The 22,397-nt window shown below is 35.6% G+C and overlaps 1 pseudogene; it reads left to right on the forward strand.

The window, feature by feature from the left end:
* The first annotated feature begins 5,957 nt into the window (after positions 1 to 5,957).
* LOC123815828 lies at positions 5,958 to 7,298 on the forward strand (annotated as a pseudogene).
* Positions 7,299 to 22,397: the final 15,099 nt, after the last annotated feature.

Here is a 22,397-nt window from a genome sequence, read left to right on the forward strand (position 1 = left end):
TTAACAGGAACCTAAACAACAAAACAAACAAGCAAGCAAAATATAACCAAAGACACTGAAATAGAAAATAGACTGACAGTGACCAGAGGGGAGAGGGGAGGGAATTTTAAGGGAAAGGGGAAGGGTTTACAGGAAGAAGTATAAAGGACACATGGACAAAAACATTGGTGGGGGTGGAAGTGGGAGGGACATGGGGAGGGCTGGGGGGGTGGGCTGGGATGAGAGTAAAAGGCAGAAAACTACTTGAACAACAATTAAAATTTAAAAAAAAATAAAAAATATATGTGTATTTCATTCTTTTTAGCACAAAGTCTATTTGTCAAATTATGTATTTTATAGTTGTCCCTATTTTAAAAGTTCCCCATTTTTATTCTTTCTATTCTGTTTTTTTATATTCCCCAAATTATTCACCTTTTCAGATCATCTGCTCTTAGGTTTGACTGTCTTAGGAATCCTCTAGATCTTCAAAGTAATAGCCACAAGATTTTAAATATGGCCCTTTTCTTAGATATGTGAAATATAGTTGTCATAATAACTGACTTTTAATGCAGATGACATCATTTTGACATCATAATAGAAGTGAGAATTCTTTATTCGCCAAAATAAGAGATTAGAAAATTCACTTTTTATAGTAGGCACAAAATGGTAAAACCAAACACACTAAAAAACTTATAACTGACCTTAGACATCTTGAAACAATCACATCTTTGGCAATTTCTTTATGCTAATACCTTGTAGAAATATACTTGGCCGTGAGCAGAAAGCATATTTTTCTTAGGGATGCTCTGCTATTGAGGTTAAATCTCTCAGCATTTATTTATTTATTTATTTGAACAGAGATCTGTTTATGTCAAAATTTTATATTCATGAAGCTTCTTTCTAGTTTAAATTTAATTTTACAAACATTTTCCCATTTGATCTTTGGAATACAGAGTGGGACAGAAGAAGTTTTACAGTTGTTCAGGTGAAAAATAATAAAATAATTAATAAATATTAGCCCAAGAATAAACTGTTTACAGCTGTATTTCACTTACAACAGTAAACCTACTTTTGCCCCACCTTGCACATCTTCAGGAAGAAAGTTAGGTATTAGAACTAGTACTTCGAGTTCTCAAGTAAGGAGAAGAATATTGAAGTTAATTTAAACTAAACTGTTTGTGCTAAGGTATTGAATATTTCTGCAATAAAATTAATCTGCTAAATATTTGTTTACACAATTCATTAAAATAATTTTAAATGTAAATATATATGCGTATTCATCATAACATTTGAGTAGTGTGTCAGGGAGGGGATTTTGGATCTTTCCAGAATGCTATTTTTCTAAATGAATGTGCACTATCGTTATTGTTGTGATCAGCAATAATAATTTTTTCCTTTAGTATCAGTCCCCCTTCTTCAGAGCCTTTGTGCTCTTGAGATAACACAGCATCCCTCTTGAGTAAGGATGCAATCATTGCTTATTTTTTGGAGGAGACATAAGCCCGGAATGAAGAAAAGCCACTACCGTGTTTTATCTGGCTTTTTATAAATAAGCACTCTAAGGTCAAGCGAGATTTTATGCTCCTGTGCTCTTTATTAATTGCTTTAAATTATGATAAGGGGCTAAAACACAGGGGTCTTTCTAATACATTTTTCTAAATATTATATGTGTGTGCATGTGTGTACACATATAATATTTCAGAAGAAAGAGGCAAAAAAAAGTAACTTGTAATAAGTTTAAAGACAAAAAATGGGAAAAGACATGATGCTTTGACAGCCAGAGTTATTTTGTAGACTGGTTCAAAGCCATGTTGGAGGCAGTATGTCAGTTTGAAGAAAAAATTCTAAATTCATAAAACTATTTAGCTTATGGCCTTAAACAAATCTGAAATGTAAGTTTAATTTTGATGTGCAGAGAAATTCCATTATTCATACAATTATGATAATCATGGCCTGTGAAGTTATGCATGTCTCTTTAAGGACCACATTGGTTGGTCCGTCTGCAAATATTTTGCTAATAAGATACAGTTTGTCTCACCTAATATGCCATTTTCATGCTGTTGTTAACATTATTAAATTTGTAATTCTGTTTTTATGCTTGTGTGGCATTATATCCCCAATTCTCAAAAATGGACCCATGACTAAAATGTGGTTCAATGAAGCATAGAAATTGATGAAAAGAGTAACATAAATAGTACAACCCAAAATAACATCACAAACAAAGAGTGAACCAGTCTCCAGCGGTGAATAAGGAATGCAAATTTGTATATGCTGGGCACACATCAATCTGCAAGTGTCATGATTTCACATATGCAGCAGGAAAAGAAAAGTGCAAATAAGAAGCACATTTATGAATATCTAAAAAATGAATTATATATGACTGGAGATTAATTTACCACCATTCACCAGTTCTTTTTCTGTTATAAAGCCTTGTCAAACAGAGGCATACATGTCTGACAGGATTATTTCTTGAAAGATTAATGGATGTGCTCTTTCTGCTTCCTTGTGAAGTCTCTCTTTTGTACCCTGAGGAATATTCCATTCTCCTAGACCACATAAGTAAGGGAAATCACCCACTTCGTCATCGTCAATGAAAAGACTAAGATGATACAGCAAAGGAAGGAAAGAGACAAGAAAAAGAGGAAGGGAAGACATGGAGACGGGGGATGGAAAAAAAAAGGAAGAAGAGGTCAAAGAAAGGAAATAGAAGCAAGGGTGGGAAAGAGAGATAAAAGCCCTTGATCTTACAAAGAGTTAGGCAGAAAATATCTTTATTTTTAAATGCCAGACACCTGCATGAATCTTGGCTAACTGCTGAGCTATTGTTTTTGTTTCCCATGGGCAGGTCTACCAACAGGTAAACTGCAGCCCTCTGACTTGAACACCGATGAAATTGTCCTGTAACCTAAAGATACTACTTTAGTTTTGCTCAGTTCCAAATATATCATTACCTGTGACTCACCAACCAACCATCCTACAGTCTGGGTCATGTTCTATGCTCGCCCAGTAGCCTGAGACACCAGGTTATCTGGTGGACTGCTGGTGATAGTGGTGATGGTGGTGGCAGTGGTGTTGTTTTTTGTTCATTCAATGGTTAGTGGTTGGAGGGAGCTAGAAGCAATAAATTGGAAATTGTCATTCGACCTGGGATGTCTGTGAACATAGGATCCCATTTTAAAGCAATTGATTCTTTTATTCTTGATCCAGTAAATTAAGGGAGATTTTTTTCAACATGCATAAAATGATTTGCATGCAGTAAAATTGATTAATGTTGTTACTGAAGGTAGAGAAAAGACAAAATGTAGCAGATGCATTTAAGGTTTTACTCTTTATAGCAAAAACAGCTTAGAAAACCATATAGTCAAGGACAATATTAATGACAAACATCACTATCTAAGAGAAAGCAGAAGAAGCCATTGCCAAAAATCTTTTATGGAATGATATTTTAGGGTGATGCATAATATTAATTATGTATTAATGAAAGAAGAACAATTACTATGTTGTAGGTGCTGCAGATGTTTTGCTAAACAGTTGAACGAAACCAAATATGCAGACTGTGAATAAATTCTTGGCTTATGCACAGTGTAGATATGAGAAAATTATAGTTCATGACTTTTAATTCTGTTTATCAATGAGACTGGATAGGAGATTTTTCCTTTGCTTACTATTTATCCTATGGCCTTGGCTTTGTGACTGCGGCTTTGCAAGGAGAACTGGGAAGAAGAAGAGGGGGTAACCATGCAAAACAATTTGAGGGTACTTTAATCTATATACAGCTTCACTCACAGTGAATATTTTGTGAACATTGAAATGCTTTCTAGCTTTGATTTAATTTATCAAGAATTAGGAAAAATGTTAATTCAGTCACAATGTGGCCACCTAATCCATTGTTTAGTGAAAAAATGGGCAGTGAGTTCAACAATCTGTTTTTCCATGTTAATATACCTTCTCTGTGATGGGGAATGTGCTCACATGACTTTTCAAAATTCTTGTTTTGTTAAATGCTGTGTCCACACACTAAATAACATTTGCCTATTTCAAGTAAATTTCTTGTTAGCAAAACAACCATATATATCAAGTATGTTGAATTATTTGAGCCTATCATTCAGAACTGAAATAAAAAATAATACTGAAGATAAGATATTAGGATTTTCAAACTTGATTGTGCAGCATATTTTTTATCTTTGATATTTTGATTGTTTTCTTATCAGTTGATTCTAATTTACAGATGTTGAAGAAAAATACCAATGAGATAATATCAAGTGAACTTAAAGATCACATTAAAACACAGTGAGAAAAAAATGCAAAAAAAAATTTAGTAACAAACCTAACTTAGAGTGAGTTAGGAATTCAATCATTGATTTTCGTATCCGTTTTTCTGGGTAAAATGATTTTGAAAATGAATATTTTAAAACTGGATGGTTATAAGCCTATAGGCAGTAATTTCATTTAGTCATTATTGAAACTAAGAGGACTTTTAATGTCCAAACTGAATGTGGACATCTTATCTATTAACTGCTGGCCTTATTGAAGACTCCATACTTCATAAAGGGGAATGGGAAAGCTTTCTCAGTTGAACAATAAGGAACCTTAATTTAAAATCCAACCATTATTGTGATAATGACAAAATTATCAGGTGCTGCCTTAAAAGCAAATCCTAAGGCGTATGAATTCACAGTGAGTGCTATGGGCCTGCAGGGATGGTCTGCAAAGTATTTGTTACTGGTACATGTAAAGCTGAACACAGAAATTGAGAAGAAGAGTTTGGAATATTTTAGAGTAATTTTACAACCTACTGTGTACAACAAGCATGCGATCAGTAAATTTACTTCATCAAACAGGTGTAGACCAGTTTGGGCGACATTCATATTGTAGAGTAAGTTGATGTGGAGTGAGATGCTGATGTTTAGTGGGTCACAGTTCAACATGTGGTATTTTAAACTTAGTTTGTAAATATAACTCAAAAAGTTATATAAATTAGACAGGAAAAGTGTCATCTGTTCATTTTAGTGCTTTTTTATTTCTACATCATTTAGTGAATTAATTAAGCCTGACTTTTAATTTATAGTTTAACACTATTATGTAAAATTAGAAAGGTACATTTATATCATTTACTTTTACTAATGAATTCTAGGTAAGAAAATATTCTTCACTGATCTACTTTATTTAGAAGGGAAAAAAGACTTTTCTAGATGTTACAGAATGGTAGAATGAAAAAAAAAGATTTAAGCTTAGGCAAAAAGAAGCTTTATTAAAAAACTATTGAAATAGAAGGTAGGGTACTGCTGCAATAGGGAGAGGGAGATTCTTGCAATAGAGAAAACCCTCTGACCATGCAATGTACAAGTCTCCAACGTCAGGCAGAAGAAACAAATTAAACAAAGATGAGTAACAAGACTAAAAAGAACTGAATGAAGAGAGGGGAATGAGTGGTGGTGTGATCAGATTGTTAATGAAAAATATTTTTTCTTGAGATCCACTCATTCTTGATTCTTCAGAGGGGCTGTTAAAAGATTAGCCTACATTCCAGTGCTGGATCAGGGTAGGCATGGGTCAGGTTCAATGCAGTATGTTTTGAATGGAGGAAAGAAACTGAACTAAAATTTACTCAAGTAAACTTAACAGGCATGTTTTCCAGCTTGGTCAGTGAGTACATATAGTTCACATAATTATGGATTAGACAAAGAGTTGGAATTTGGTCTGAGTCTAGCTTTGTCATAGTTAATCAGGTGGGGGGCATCCTGGATTCTGACCTAAGTCATATGTGAAAGAGTGTTCTTTGCAGTAAGTTGTTTTACAGAACACAAAATGATCCAGCGTAGGCAAAGCAGGTTCTAAGAACTAAAGTCCCTAGGACTTTTGTTGCCATTGTTCTTCATAGTTAGTTAAAACATCTGTTGAGACGTTTTGGCAAAAGTCAGTTGTGTTAGGTTCAAGCATCTTAAAACAGGAATGTTTAAAATGAAAAAGAGGGATATTCATGTAAAAGGTTGTATTAAAGTATAGATACAGAAGTTGAACCCTGGAAAGGATCCAAGACAGGAAATTTGAAGAGATTGATGGGTAAAAATCTTTCAGTTTTACAGCATGAACTGTTATATTTCTTTTAAAATTTTTAAATAATTTTTGTATTGTTATTCAAGTACAGTTGACTCCATTTTTACCCCACCACACCCACCTACTCTATCCATCCCTGCCTCCCACCTTTGAACTTACCCCCTTTGGCTTTGTCCATGTGTCCTTTATACATGTTACTTGATGGCCCTTCCTTTATTTTCCGTCATTATCCCTTCCCCCTTCCTCTCTGGTTACTGTAAGTTTGTTCTTTATTTTAATGTCTCTGGTTATATTTTGCATGTTTGCTTATTCCGTTGATTAAATTCCAATAGGTGAGATTATGTGGTATTTGCCTTTCACCACCTGGCTTATTTCTCTTAGCATAATGCTCTTCAGTTCCATCCATGCTGATGTGAAGGGTAGGAACTCCTTCCTTTCTGCTGAGTAGTATTCCATTGTGTAAATGTACCATAGTTTTTTTGTTTTTTAATGCTAATAATATGTTGATGTTCCTGGTGATGTTGTTCAGTTATCTCTTCTCTGAGATCATGCATGACCCTAACATTTTATTGGACTTCCTGATGATCCAGATGGCAGATTGTCCAGGGATAAATCTGACCCATGCATCAATCGTCAAGTCTCCTGAATTTAGTTCACAGCGCTTCTTCAGATGTTGAGGGAAATGGCCTGCTACATGGCAATCTAGAGTTCAGATAAAAATTTAGTCAGTCAGATTTTAGCTATTTATAATATCAAGTTAGGAAGGAAAAGGACAGTTGGAAACATTAGTTGAGGTATAAACAGATATTAAAGGTAACTGAAAAGAGTCAAAACATTATAAGGGTTGACAGTGTATGCCACATGAAAAGATCTAGTCTAATTTACATGTAGATAACAAAACTAATTTTTATGTCCATCAAATGCTTATAATTTTCAAAGCAATGCAAGATAGCTCACAACAATTAATACAATCAGAATAGCCTTTCTGGTGGTGATGATCTCCCCATGACAACATGCCTTGCCCTAAGGTCCTCCTCCTTTATCCATCTCTAGAGGAGGAAACACAAGACAAAAGTGTGGTGCAGATCCCCAACTCCTACTTCATGGGTGTGAAATGCCCAGGATGCTATAAAATTACTGCCATCTTCTCCCATGAACAAACACTAGTTTTGTGTGTTGGCTGTTCCACTGTCCTCTGTCAGCCTCCATGAGAGAAAGCAAGGCTTAAAGAAGGATGCTGCTTCAGAATGAAGCAGCATTAAAAGCATCTGAATCAAAATCCCAATAAACACATTTTGGATACATAAGAAACAATGATCAGAATATGGTAATCTAGGCCTGGCTGGCATAGCTTAGTGGATTGAGCGCGGGCTGGGAACCAAAGTGTCCAGGTTGGATTCCCAGCCAGGGTACATGCCTGGGTTGCAGGCCATAACCCCCAGCAACCGCACATTGATGTTTCTCTCTCTCTCTCTCTCTATCTCCCTCCCTTCCCTCTCTAAAAATAAGTAAATAAAATCTTAAAAAAAAAAAAAAAAGAATATGGTAATCTGTATGACTGAATAATAGTTTTCCTTTAAAATACAAAATTTCTCCCTGTAGTCATTTCTCATTTGTCAAAATAATGTCACTAAAGAATATCTTGAAACTTGGAAGCCAAGTCAAGAACTTATCATCAGATTTCACCTGCAGTGAAATTTGGATGATTTTTTCTCTTCTGAATGTCCATAACATATGCTGTTTCCTATGCCTGCAAGGAAATGTACTTCCTTATTGAACTGCAAGTCTGGGAGATCTGTAAGCTAGGTACAATTCTTTGTATGTACAAAATAAGATACTAAACTATCAGCAATACTCCAAGCAAAAAACCATAATCATTCTTCATCATTTCATTCATTCCTATGTAATTGGTTCTTTTTCTGATTGTTTGAGATTAACAGTGTCATGAACACATCTACTTCTACACTAGAATTCCAAAAATTCTGACTCAGTCCAATAGTATGATCTCAGTCCAAAGTTATTTAAACAACGCCATGTAAAATCTATGCCCGAGGGTACTTGGGAAAGTCATTTTCTGAGGATCTCTAAGACAGTCTTTTTTTTGAACCCAAAGCATTCTGCTCTGTAGCTGATTTGCAAGTATTTTCAAGGAAGCATAAAACAAAAACTATGTAGAGTGAACACAAGACTTTAAAATAGTCATGATTAACTTAGTGCTGATAATTTTCAAAGGCAAAAGATCTGATGAAAGTTAACTAAAACTATTGAAACTGCAAGAAAATTTGCTTGTTTTGTAACATGCAGAATGAAGTCATTTGAAAATCAGTGAAAATAAAAGATTTTTAAATATACAAAAGAAGACTGTAAAGAGTCATAGCACAAAGTGAGAAGAGCTTATTTTCTTATGTAATTAAGGTCATGATAAAGTCAAAAATAAAGCACAAAAACAATTTTGATGATACCAATTTTTTCCCTTCCAGGCAGATTGTTCAGAAGGTAACGACATACCTTTATGACCTCTTATTAAGAGTGGACCAACAATTCAAGAAAATTTCTTTTGCATCAATATACTAATTTACACAAAAGCACTTTCCAAAAAATTCTTGTAAATAAATCCATAAAAGCTTTGATAGCTCTGAACACAACAAATAAAATTGTTTCTTCATGGAAATTTACAGCCTTCTATACTCATTCAGGTTTCCTCCTACACTTCCCTCTTTCTCAAGTAGAACAGCTAAATAGTGTATATTGGGACAAACCTACCCTCTTTTCCCTTAAAAAATTGTTTTTCTTTGCCTTGTATAGAAACTTGTTTTTCTCTGCTACTATTCTTCTAGTAGCATCTCATTAACATATCGATTATATATTTCACTACGTTAACATTTATTTCACAGAGAAAACTATGAAAAGGGTTATTGTGAACTATCTGTTATAGACCAGAATTTTGTAATAAAGCTTAGGAATATACATTTTCTGAATTTTTATAGCCATTTATGTCCTTATAATATAACTTCTTAATTTGGTCAAAAGTGGACACATTTCTAAACAAACCCAAATACACAGAACCTGAAAAATAAGGCTTATATTTCAGTATTTTATCTTACTTAGGTATCTCAAGAATAGACATCAATTAATCTAATTTAACATAAATATATAATTTTGTTATTAAGAGATATTAGAGATTACATCTTCAAAATGATATACCACAAAAATAATTACTGCTGAATTAAAAGTTTGTTAAAATAATGATTCAATTGATTAATCATAAATTTATATTTTTATAACCTTTTTTTAAGAGACAGAAGGAAAGGGAGGGAGAAAGAGAGGGAGAGAAGCATCAATGCACCAAATGTGAGAGAGAAACACTGATTGCCTCTCATACACACCGTGACTGGGACCAAAACCAAAACCAAAACCCAGGCCTGTGCTCTGACCAGGAACTGAACTGGTGACATTTTGCCTTGTGTCACAATGCCCAACCAACTGAGATACACCAGTCAGGGCCTTTTTTTATAATCTTAAACATCTAATAGATGTAATGAAAGCTTATTCAATCAGTAAAATGTGCAGGTTTAGGAAGAACATATTTAAATAGAAAAAGAAATGATGGTTTTAGCCTTGATTTCTGACAATTTTAGGAATGTCCAACTAATATAAACAGATTTATTTCTAAGCCAATCAGAATAGAACTCTTTTAAATTTTATAATTTAATTTGACAATACCCTCCAGAGGTAGGAAACATTGCTACATAATTTATAAACACACACACACACACACACACACACACACACACACACACACACAATGTTAGACTTCTCAGGCTGATAGAACAAAACACTCCTTGTCGTTCTTTCTGGTAGTCCTGTCTGTATGGCTTTTGCTTCTTTGGCTCTTAACTGGGGCAGCCTGGCCTACTGAAACCTAGGAGGTTGTTCACACCTTCAGAAATTGGGAAGAATCCAGCCTTATCTTCTGAGCCATGGGAATAGCAGCCTTGGTGATCTCTGAATTCGGGGTTTTGTGGGGAGGTGTCATTCTTTTCTTGAAAGATTGTGCATGCATATCACAACTTAATAGATTCATAGTCCTGTCCTGCAGAATCCCAGAAATCTGACAGCTTTTCTTCATTCTCTTATTTCCTCTGTTCCCATTAGTCTCTGCTGGTGATATCCCAGCATTAGAGGTGATACCTCTAATCTTGGCTTCTGCTGAGATGACTGATCAAATCCATGAACTGCATCCATGATTTCTTTATTAAATGGTTGTTCAGCTATATACTTGGTGTTCACTTCAGAACTTGCTTCTGCAGTTTTTGCAAGATGGATGGTTTGAGAATTTTTCAAATCTTCAATTTTGGTTCCTTTTTGTTCAACAATTCCTTTAATTGATCTCTCCTTTTGTATTTTACTATAAGTGGTAAGGAGAAACCAATTCTCTAATAATTTGCTTAGAAATCTCCTCAGCTAAATATCCAAATTCATCACTTTAAAATTTCTACCCTGCACAAAACTCTTAAACAAAATATGAACAAGTTCTTTGCCACCTTCTAATAATAATTGCTTTTTCCGCACTTTCTAATTATCTGTTTCTCATTTTCATCTGAGATCATATAAAAATCATATCTAATGTTCATATTTCTATTAACAATCCCTTCAAGATGACCTATTCTATTTCTAGCATGCACGGCAAAACTCTGCTGACATCTACCCATCATTTAGTTCTGGAAAATACTCCACATTTTTATAGCAGAACCTTATGTCACAATTTCAAAATATGAATATTAGTCTATTGGGGTCAGCATAACAAAATACCACGGACTGTGTGGCTTGAACAACAGAAATTTATTTTCTCACTGCCTGGATGCTGGAAGCCGGAACCAGCATGGCCAGGTTCTCATAAGAGCTCTCTTGAAGGTTTGCATTTGGCTGCCTCTCACATGGTCTTTTTTCCACACATGCATGGGGGATCGTGGAGACAGGGAGAGAGAGAGAGAGAGAGAGAGAGAGAGAGAGAGAGAGAGAGAGAGAGAGAGAGAGAGAGACAGTCTAGCGTCTCTTTCTCTTCTTATAAGGCCACTAGCTCCATTAGATTAGGGTTCCTCCTGTATGACTTCATTTAACCATAATTACCTCCTTAACATAGTTACGTTGTGGGTAAAGGCTTCACTATATGAATTTGAGGAGAGTGGTACAATTCACTTCATAGAACAAACAAACATGCATATACAGACAGATGCAAATTCAGAGCTTATAGTTTCAAGTTTAAAATTTCAGCCATGGGTCAGACGTAAACACAGTAATATAAAGCTTACTGTTTTGTAGAAATTATTAGTTGTCATCATTGTTCCATATTTATATATTTTACCAGAATTGTGTTCCTGGCAGATGAGAGAATTTGAGATTACCTGCTCCATATTATAATATAAACAAATAATACAGAATAAAATTCATATATGGGCAACCTAGGAATGTAGAATTTTTCCTTTAATCATAAACTAATTTAAAATTAATCATATTTTTTACAAAATAAATTGTTGTAATTGCTATTGATGAATAAATGATTATGAATTTTGAAAAGCATCATAACTTACTTCATTTTGGATAAAAGTTAAAAATGAACATTCTGAGATTGACTGAAATTACTTTAAATTTCAGTTTACATTTAATTCCAGAAACCTCTCTGAGATTAGCTTTTCTACCCATTTTATTAAAACAAAGCATAAACACCACATAGATATGCATTATCCCAAGCAAGTCATCAATCTCATCCAGTTTAGATAAGCTAACAAGCAAGAAGCAAGCTCATTTGTCATATTAAATACTTTAAGTATTAATATGCCTGGCATTCATCAAATGTTTATCAAGAGATTTAACATAGAAAACAGCTATTTCACTCACAGCTTTTTGTTAATGTACAGTTTGAATGATAAAAATGTAAGAGTATGATACTGATTCTCTATATTACCAATTTTGTACAGTCAATGAACATGTATGATTTTTGCAATTCTTTTTCCCTATGTCAGTGGAATTTGATGTTCTATTTCATGCATATTTTAATTTTTTTGTAATTGTTATATTTTATAAAGCTCTAGCTATGACAAGTTAGTAATTTAAAAAGATTAGAACTATTTCTTCATTAAGAATAGTTTAAAAAACATGGATCTAGAGCATTCTGTGATATTCTGTTCCTATTTCTATGCTCTTGGGTAATAGTACCCTTGCTGCCATAAACTTCTATGAATTAAAAGCTAATGTCTAATGTTGCTACCTGGGACACTTTGGCCTCCCTTAGTAAACTAAAAACTACCCCCAACTTAAAATCATCTCTGATAACTTGTACATTCTCTTTGTTATGTTTACATTTGACAAGGCTCTACCCACTTGTATTGTGAGACTAGCTTCAAAAGGTAGGCACAAATCTGCAAGTTCAAAAGGGGCAATGGCTGTCTAAGAACACAGGATTCACAAAATGTACTAAAAATGTTCATTTTTGTCATTTGAAAATATTTTCTGGACTTCAAAATATACAAGTCATAGTTGTCAAAAAATACCCACTTTCTTTTATGTGCCAGGCATATATGTTTTTTAATGTACTCAAAAAGAGTAGAGCCTAGGAAGAAAAGTAAATATTAAGCAAGTTATTACAAATAATATTGATTCTGCAAAGACTTACATGCTTTTGATTATGAAAACACTTCACAGGATGTCTATTGGAGCATATAACAGGGGCTATGGTAGGACAAATAATGGTCCCCCAATGAGTCCTACACCTTAATCCTTAGAACCTATGAATGTTATCTTTTATGGGAAAGTGGACCTTGTAGATATGATTAAGAATCTTGATTGTTCTGGATTATCCCAGTAGGTCTGATGCAATCATAAGGGTCTTTATAAGAAGAGATCAGATATACTAGTAGATGTGACCATAGAAGCAACCAGTTGAAGTGAAGGGAGAAAGGAGGCATGAGCCAATGTATGTAGGTGGCTTCTAGAAGCTGGAGAAAACAATAAAACAAATTGTTCCTTAGAGCCTCTCTTAGAATCCAGGTGACACCTTGATTTTAACTCATTGAAAATGATTTTGGATTTCTGACCTCCAGAACTTTATGTTGTTTTGAGCTACAAAGTGTGTGATAAATAGGGAATTAATGCAGGGACCTAATGTTTGTAGTTGAGAGGCAGATATGGTTTTCCAAAGGAATTAATATTTAATCTGAGGCATAAAGAAAAAGCAAAAAATTTTCAGCTTTACCTGGAATAAATTTTCAGTTGAGGGACATATAGTATATGGACTTTTGGGCATGACTATATCTAGACATAGTTATCAGTTATATGGACTAAAATCTCAAGTCACATGGCTGACCTCAGAGTAAGGAAGGGAGGATACAACAAAATTACAAAAAAATTACATGAATGGCAAGCCTATAGAGATAGGTAAGTAATTTGGGCCATTTCTGTAATAGATGGATAGTATAAATACTGGGTGTTACAGGAAACTCAGCCACATTTCTTGTTTAGTATGCTTTATTTGTTTGTGTTAATCAAGGAATTTTACCATATCATCTAAAATGTTGAATTTAGGGGCATAAATTTATTCCCAGTATTTTCTTACCTTCTCTTTAATATCCATAGGATCAGTAGTGATATCTCTTTTTTTATTCTCAACATTGATCATTTAAAAAACTCATTTGACCAGAGATTTATCAACTTTAGTGATATATTAAAAGAATCAACTTTAGCTTTATTGATTTTCTTGGTTGTATTTCTCCTTTTTTCTATTTCATCTTTTTTTCTTCTTATATACTTCCTTCTTCCTATTTCTGGTTTTATTTCCTGTCTTTTTTCCTTATTTTTGTTAAGCTGAATCTTAGATCATGGATTTAAGGTCTAATTTTTTAACATAGACATTTAATGGATAAATATCACTCAAAACTGGTTTTGCTGCATCTCACATATTTTTCTATATAGTGTTTTCATTGAGCGAAATATAGTTCAATGTATTTTCTAAACTCTGTTGTGATTTGTTCTTTGCCTCATGGATTATTGGGAAGTATGTTGATAAAATTCCAACTGTTTAGAAATATTTCAGTTTTTCTTATAATATTTTGTTTTAGTTCACATGACATATTATAATTTCAGCATTTTGACATCTCAATAGATTTATGGCTCAGATTCTTGTTTATATCGGTGAAAGTTTCATATACATTTGAAAGGAACATGTCTACTTATACCATTAGGTGCATTTTTTTCCCTGTTCTTTATTTTCTGTCATTCTTTTTCTCCTCCTTGTGGGAAACAGGATCAATAATATGGCATTGGTACGGTCAAGATGGCATAAAGTATATAAAACAAAATGGAGTCATATGTCAACCAAGATGGCTGTCAGTCAGCCATGACACTTTGGCTCAAGAGGGAAACTACCTAAGTCAGAGCAGACATGTCTGGCAAAGAGACACATCTAAGATATCTACACACATGATCAGAATAGCCATGTCTGAAAATCAGGACCACCCATACAGAGGCTCCTGGGGAAATTCCCCACTTGCTATTAGGGATGTCAAGGCATTTACCAAAAAGACCCAGAAAAGAGGAACACAGACTTTCAAGTTATAACTGAGGCAGGTTCCAGATCACTACTTGTTGGGAACTGCCCTGCCTGGTATCAGAAGCTGTAACCCCCACCAAGGCTAAGACTGAGGGAGTGGCCTTGGACCATAAGCCAGCAAGGAGACAACAACTTATCTCCCTGGCAGGAGCACTGCTTCTGCTGCTTCATTCATAACTGAACCCCAAAGCTTGGTTGGTTAGCCAATGACGGGTAAGATTCCCCAAGGGGGGAACGATCTAAGACAGGCATGACCATGTGGGAGGCCCCCAAGGAAGGACTTTGGGGGCTACAGCAAAAGGGGGTGATTGACCCTCGCTCCTCAGCTTTGACATAGCCTGAGTCCTCAACGTCTGGGAGAAAATCTCCTTATCTCTTGGTTGCCTTAGTTCCCTTACTCCACCTAAGCCTGAAACAATGACAGGGTGGTCCAGCTCTGTGCCGAAAAGGGTTGGTTCCCCGGGTGATCAGGCCTAAGAAAGAATATGTAAAATCCTGTGAAACCTGCTTTATTTAGAATGCTCTCAGTTGAATGATAAGGGTCCAAGGAAGAAGGAAGTTTGTTCTTTAAAGTTTTACAGCTCTTTGATCCTGACTCAAAATAGGCCCTCAGACTCCCTTGTTATCTATTGTTTGATCCTTACTTCCTAGCAATGAGTAATGAGCTTTTACCTGAATTCTTATTCAAACGAAATCAATAAAAAGCCTCTCCGGAGGGGGAATGGGGCACTCTCCCCAGCCAGGGAGGGTGGCCAAGGGGTGCACTCCCCATGTGAGGAGTGGCCCTGCTGTTCCTATTCCTCCACAGGACCTGGTTGTCTCTGTGTATGTTTTTCTTGCGTGCTGACTAACATCCACAGCTGAGATGGATACTGCTGGCCTGTATCCTCCACACTACTGAGACAGAGAAGCTCCACACGCCAGAGTGCTGCTCCATGCCTCAATGATCCCTCTTGGCATTGACCACCAGTGGCTCTGCCTTGCTGGACTGAGGACTGCCCTGCTGCCCACCTGGCTTGGGAGATCCTTCCTTGCAAGAAGCTGATACTCCCTTTCTCACCTGCTGTCTCTCAGACCTGCAGTGTGTGACTATGGGACTCAGGTTTGTTATTGCCCATTGATTGCTCTGCATGTGTGTTACATTTTTCTTAGATTGTTAGAGTATGAGGAGGATATTGATGTATATTGATGCTCTACTTTGAGTGAACCTGTATTCAGCAAAAGCTGAGTAAATTGCATAGTTACCTTGTGTGATTCTTGTCTATTCCTTGGTTCCCGGCTGCTCAGCAGGCAGCTAGCCGAGCAGTTGCCAGGCTGACTCATAGGAAAGACTGTACCACACATATGCTCATGATACTCCTTCTTTTCCTTTGTCTTCCTTTCCCTTCCCTCAGCTTTACTCTCTTCTGTTGGTCATTAAGATTTTCTCTTTATTTTAGTTTTCAGTAATGTTTATGATGTGCTCAGGTATGTTTTCTTTGTATTCATATATTTACGCTTCTTGAGGTTCTGTGAGTTTCTTGAATCTGTGGATTTTTAAAATTTCTTACTTGAGAAAATTCTGAGTCATTATATCTTCATGTATTTTTTGTCTGCTTTTTCTTTCTTATCTTACCTGGATTTGAAACATAAGTATATTTTAAGGCCTTTGATATTTTCTCAGGTCTTGGATGCTCTTTTTTTAAAAAGTATTTCAGTTTGGATAATTTCTATTGATGTATCTAAAATTCATTGTTTTTCCCTCTGCTCTGTCCAATTTTATAATAAGCCTATTGATAGATTTCTTTATTCCATAGTACTTTTTTACTAGTGTTTCCATTTGACTTTTTTTCCTCAACAGTTTCTATTTGTCTTCTGAAATTCCCTCCCTATTTATGGGTTTTGCCCATTTTTTCCCATTATATTATTTAAATATTAATAATAGTTATTAAAGTTGTTTGATAGTTCTGATTTGATCTATCCCTTTTTATTGTTGTTCAAGTACAGTTGTCTCTGTTTTTACTCCACCACATCTCCTCTACACCCCCATCCCTGTGTACTAGCTCTTTCATTTGGTACTACAGTCTGTTTTATTTCTTGACAACTGTTTTTTGTTACTTTTCTAAATGTCTCATAATATTTGATTACTGGATAATATGTGTAAAACAACAGTAGAATCTGAGGTAAAAAATATTTATGGTTGGAAATGGGTGTATTACTTCTCAGGCCATTACTGTGGTGGTTGTGTTAATCTAATTAGTAGATGAGCTATGTTAGGGTTTTGTTGATATATTTACCTTTAACATGCCATGGGGTCCAAATGCCTCCATCAGTGGGATATTTCTACCTTGTTCATTGTGTGTGTAGATTAGTATCCTAGAGCTTCTTTAAGCAGGTATCGCAAACGGAGTGGCTCAAAAAACAAAAACAAAAACAAAAAATTACCCAGTAAAATTACCCAGAATTTTACAGTTTCACAAATCTGGAAGTGGAAGCTAGAAGTCTGTTATTAAGGTATTGGCAGGGTCATTCTAGGCATGTTTTCTAGCTTCTGGGTAATTCTTTGGCTTGTGGCTGCATAACTTCAAATGTCATGTGGCATTTTCTCTGTGTAGGTGTCTGTCTCCAATTTCCTCCTTTTATAAGAACACCAAGCCTGTTAGATTAAGGACCCACCCTATTCTAATATGACCTTATTTTAGCTAAATGCATCTGTAATGAGCCTATTTTCAAATAAGGTATACATCTGAGACACAAGCATTATGTGTGCAACATATGAATCTTGGGGTGCAAGGACACAAATAAACCCAGAAGAATGAATATGAGAGTGCTGGATGGTTTAACGTAGTGCTGCATCCACTACTTTCACCAGGTCCTGCACACCTGTGCCACAGAGGGAGTATTCACTCATGACCCTTTACTGGTAGGTTGCTGATGCTTGTTATTCAATGTCAGACTTGTTTGAGGGGGGCAAGAAATGCTTTTCTGTCAGACTTAAGCAGGACCTGTGTGCCTGAGACTAAGAGTGACACTTTCCCTGATTATCTGGTCCTCCACGCATGGCAGACAAATTCTCCTTCATATGTGGTACAGAGTCCCCAGGGCCAGTGTGTTTGCTGCTCCTCCACTTATGCCATGCAAACTCTTCCTTGGGTTGGTAAGGAGTCTTGGCTGCGAATGCATTTCCTGCTCTTCTGGTAACAGTTTTTGATGTTGTATCTGTGTAGCTCCTAGGCCCAAGAAGATTTCCTGCTTCTGCATCAGTGGCAGATGGCTTTGGTTTGTTATATTAGAGTGGAATTGGAAGGAGGTGACAGGTTTTTTATCTCTTACTCAGTGGCATTTCATCTTTGTCTGGAACCAGGGAGTGAAAGGTATTCTGTCCACATCCATCAACAGGGAGCTTTAGCTTCTACTTCTTCCACTAGTAGCAATTGATCTCTACTTTGGACGTGGTGAAGAGAGGATTTCCTTTCTCATTTGCCATTGCAGTCAACTTTCCTTTTCTGTCAAATCACAGTTAGGTCATGGAGAAGAGTGGACTTTTTGCTTCTCCCACAGAAGCAGTTTACTTTTGTTTTGAACAGAAAAAAACATCTAGCAGCTTTCCACCCTGTCCACCAGCAGCAGCTGATCAGCATCTTGCATTCCTGCACATTCTGAGTCATTGATGTGCTTCTCTAAATATGAGTACTTTGCTCTCAATCCTCCCTTCACACCAGTGCCACAAGGGGAACTCATTCAACCCTCTTGCCCTGTCCCCACTGATTCTCATGGTAAATGCCCATAGAAAAAAGTTGCAGAATGGGGACAAATGCACCTTATATTTTACAATGCTCTCATTATTCTACATAGTTACTCTAACTCCTGAAAGAGTTGTTACCCTTGAGATTAAATTTACCTTATATCTAGGTAACATCAACTTCCTCGTGAGTTCAAAAAATTAGGCTTTTCTCATCAGTAGTTTTGGAGTGACATTATTTTGTGTACATTTCAAGTGTTAGAAGAACGCTTTCTAATTATATCTTGAGTTATCCTTCCCTCTCATATTTCTGGTATATTCCTCACAAGCACCTATATTTTTTATATCAGATTTCCATTCTCTGTCTTTTCATACATCTTATATTTTCTTTGATAACATTTCCTCCTTGTCTATTTCCTCTGCATTATCTACTTTAGATCTTTGATGATAATTTACTTACTGACTTACTGACTTATTTTAAGATTTAATTTTCATCCTTTCTCAAGACAAACAACTAACTTTTTAGTCCAGAGAATCTCACGTGTTTGCTTCCCTTTGTGTTTCACTCTTCCTGCTTTTTGCTCTTGTTTCATAGCTATCAGACCTCCTTACAACCTATTGAGGACAACAAAGAAGGTTTTCTGTTACTTTTAAGGTCACGCTATAAAATCTTTTCCAGATATAAACAGTTTTCATTTGAGTTTCAGGATAATCTTTTTATTCTCTGCTGCAAGACTTGTTTTTCCAGTGTCACCAAACGTTGTTTATTTTCACACTGTTGTTTCAAACTGGCATTTGCACTCAGGAAGCATGTGTGTGACTTACAGTCTCGCTAAGTGTTCTTTGCATGGGACAGATTTGTCATCTCATTGCTCTGACATGATCAGAAGGCAAACTGCATTGTACAAATTATGGCAGAATTTCTAGCAATGTCCTGTGTATAGTTAGGAAATGGGTGTGAAATAATTTGGCCTACTCCCAAAAGCATCCACAGTGTTGAGCACAGGTCTGCTGCCTTCCGATTAAGAAATCAACTGTGAATTAGATCCACTTTCTACCTACTTTCAAGAGCAGAGCAACAAGTTTCCTTTGTTTCATAAGCTAGAGCAGAAAACATGGTTTAATTAATTAGGTTTGTCAGTGTAGCTCTATGGCTTTTGTTACTTAAAGTTTCCCTTTATTTTTGGCAGTAAATTTAGTGACTTGATTTTAACATTATTACATAAAAAGCTACTTCCTCCTTTCCTTTCTGGGCATCCATGGAGAAGTTGAAAAGGTTGGATCAGAGACTACCAGCCGGACACCATTTTTAAACGGAAAACCTAACATGAAGTTTTCAGACAATGACATGCTATTTCTATGGTCACCATATTGATGTTGAAATTGGCGGTTTTTGATAAAGTAAGTAAACAGCTGTTTGTTACTGATACAGCATAAGAGGTGTGTGGAACTTAATCATTGAACTGCATGTGTGGTTTAATCAATTGTTGTCAGATATTTATTGAGTGCCTAGCAGGGGTCTGAGCTATCAAACTTCCACTGTGGCATCACTGTATGAATTTCAGAGCTTTGAAATTTGACAGAGCATTCTTAAAGCAGCCTTGCCTAAATTCAGCTATTCAGGCTGTTACCTAGTTAGATAAAATAGAACTTCTGTCAATTTTAATCTGTGCTAGGAAAGAACATCTAAATTAAAATCAAACAAAAATGGTATGCTCATTTCCCATTCAATTTTTCTCCCAGTTTAGCAGATGCTTTACCCTCTGGAAATCTGGAAGACACATAGCAGAGCTCTGTTCTGTGATGCCCAGGTTCTCTGCTCCGCATTTCTGGGGACAGTCAAATTGGGACTGAGTACTGTGATTGCTGATTGAGGTTTGGTGGAGATTGCAGTAGGATGTTGAAATCCTGTTAAGTGCAGTCACGGAAATGATAAACATTCTAAAATTGTAACCATAAGTTGAAATAATGTGGTAGGCATGGGAACTCCCAGAATTGACTAGACCTATGAAAACCTTCACGTTTTAGAGTTTTATGTCAGTGAAGTGAGATTGATAACTAAAAGCTCTTAAGCAAATACTTTGTTCCAAATTTATTAGGTATCAGCATCTATCTACTCACTTCTCCCACTTTCTACCTTTTTAATATGATTAATTAGGGTGTAGAGAGTTATATTAACTTGTACTACCATAGCTGCCTATGGTAGAGTCACATTTGGCACTTGTATCTCTGTGGGTGTAATCCCATTCTCCCCCTCCTCTAATATTTCACCTCCAATATGTAGGGTGTACCATTTAGGTTTTGGAATTACAAAGGACATTTTGACATTTTAGGGCTTAATGTCTAACTAAGGGATTTCAATATGTCAACTTAAACCAAAAATTTGTACAAAAGATAGCACATGAAAGGAGTCATTTTAATACAAGGAAAACATTGCAGAGACTATTCATGACTGGAGCAGTTGGGTATGTCCCTGTGATTTGTCAGAAAGCAGTCAAGGTATGTAGTAAGTATCAGGCTAGCCTGAGAGTCTCAAGAGTTGGCTTAAACATTAAGAAATAACAACAAAAATATTTAGAATTATAGTTCTAAGTCAAAATGGGCGCAAATGATATCACACTAATTATCATTAGGACTAAGGGAAAATCAGCAGTCTTCATTTTCTGTCTTTTGTTTTTGCATGAAATGTATACCATGCAAATGCCTTTTTTCTTTCTTGATGGTTAATTTTTTCTTTTCTTTTTTTTGTTTAATTTTTATTGTATTTTTTTCCATTACCATTTCATCCCCTTATATCCCTTTCCTCTAGCAATAACCACACTGTCGTCCATGTCCATGAGTCCTTTTTCCCTTTTGTTCAATCTTTCTACCCCCTCACCTCCCCTGCCCCACCAGCTGTCATCTGCTCCCAATCTATGAATCTGTTTTTCTTGTTAGTTCAGTTTGTTCATTAGATGCCATATATGAATGAAATCATGTGGTATTTGTTTTTTGCTGACTGGCTTATGTCATTTAGCATAGTATTCTCCAGGTCCATCCATACTATAGCAAAGGGTAAAATTTTCTTCCTCTTTTATGGCCAAGTAGAACTTCATTGTGTAAATTTTCTCATAGTTGCTTTGTCAACTCATCTATTAATGAACACTTGGGCTGCTTTCATATCTTGGTAATTATAAATAACATTGAAGTGAATGTAGGGGGGCTTACATTCTTTTTACAAGTGTTTTGGGTTCCTTCAGCTATATTGCCAGAAGTAGGATCTCTGGGTTAAAAAACAGATCCATTTTTAATTTTTTGAGGTATCTCCATATTGCTTCCCATATTGGCTCCACCAGTCTGCATTCCCACCAATAGTGCAAAAGGGTTCCCCTTTCTCTACATCCTCACCAGCACTTGTTTTTGTTTATTTATTGATAATAGGCACTCTGACAGATGTGAGATGGTATTTCATTGTGGTTTTAATTAGAATTTCTCTGATGAGTAGCGATGTTGAGCATCTTTTCATATGTCTACTGGCCATCTGTCCATTCTCTTTGGAGAAATGTCTATTTTCAGATCCTTTGTTCATTTTATAGTTGGATTGTTTGTTTTTGGTGTAGAGTTTTATAAGTACTTTATAAATTTTTAACATTAACTCCTTATCAGATATATCAGCAACTGTGTTCTTCCATTCTGTGGATTGTCTTTTTCTTTTTGTTGATGATTTCCTTTGCTGTGCAAAAACTTTTTAGTTTGATGTAGTCTCATTTGTTTATTTTTTTCTTTTGTTTCCCTTGCCTGGGGAGATATAGTTGATAAAAATTTCTAAGGGCAGTGTCTAAGATTTTTCTGCCTATGTTTTCTTCTAGGGTTTTTATGATTTGGGGTCTAACATTTAAGTCTTTGAACCATTTTTAATTTATTCTTGTATGTGGTGTAAGAATGTGGCCTAATTTCATTTTTATGCATATAGCTGTCCAATTTCCCCAGCACCATTTTTGAATAAGCTATCTTTAGCTCATTGTGCTTGCTTCCTCTGTTGAATATTAATTGACT

The sequence above is a fragment of the Phyllostomus hastatus genome, unplaced genomic scaffold, assembly GCF_019186645.2.
Source record: "Phyllostomus hastatus isolate PE091 unplaced genomic scaffold, TTU_PhHast_1.1 phas_contig_196, whole genome shotgun sequence".
Classification (NCBI taxonomy): domain Eukaryota; kingdom Metazoa; phylum Chordata; class Mammalia; order Chiroptera; family Phyllostomidae; genus Phyllostomus; species Phyllostomus hastatus.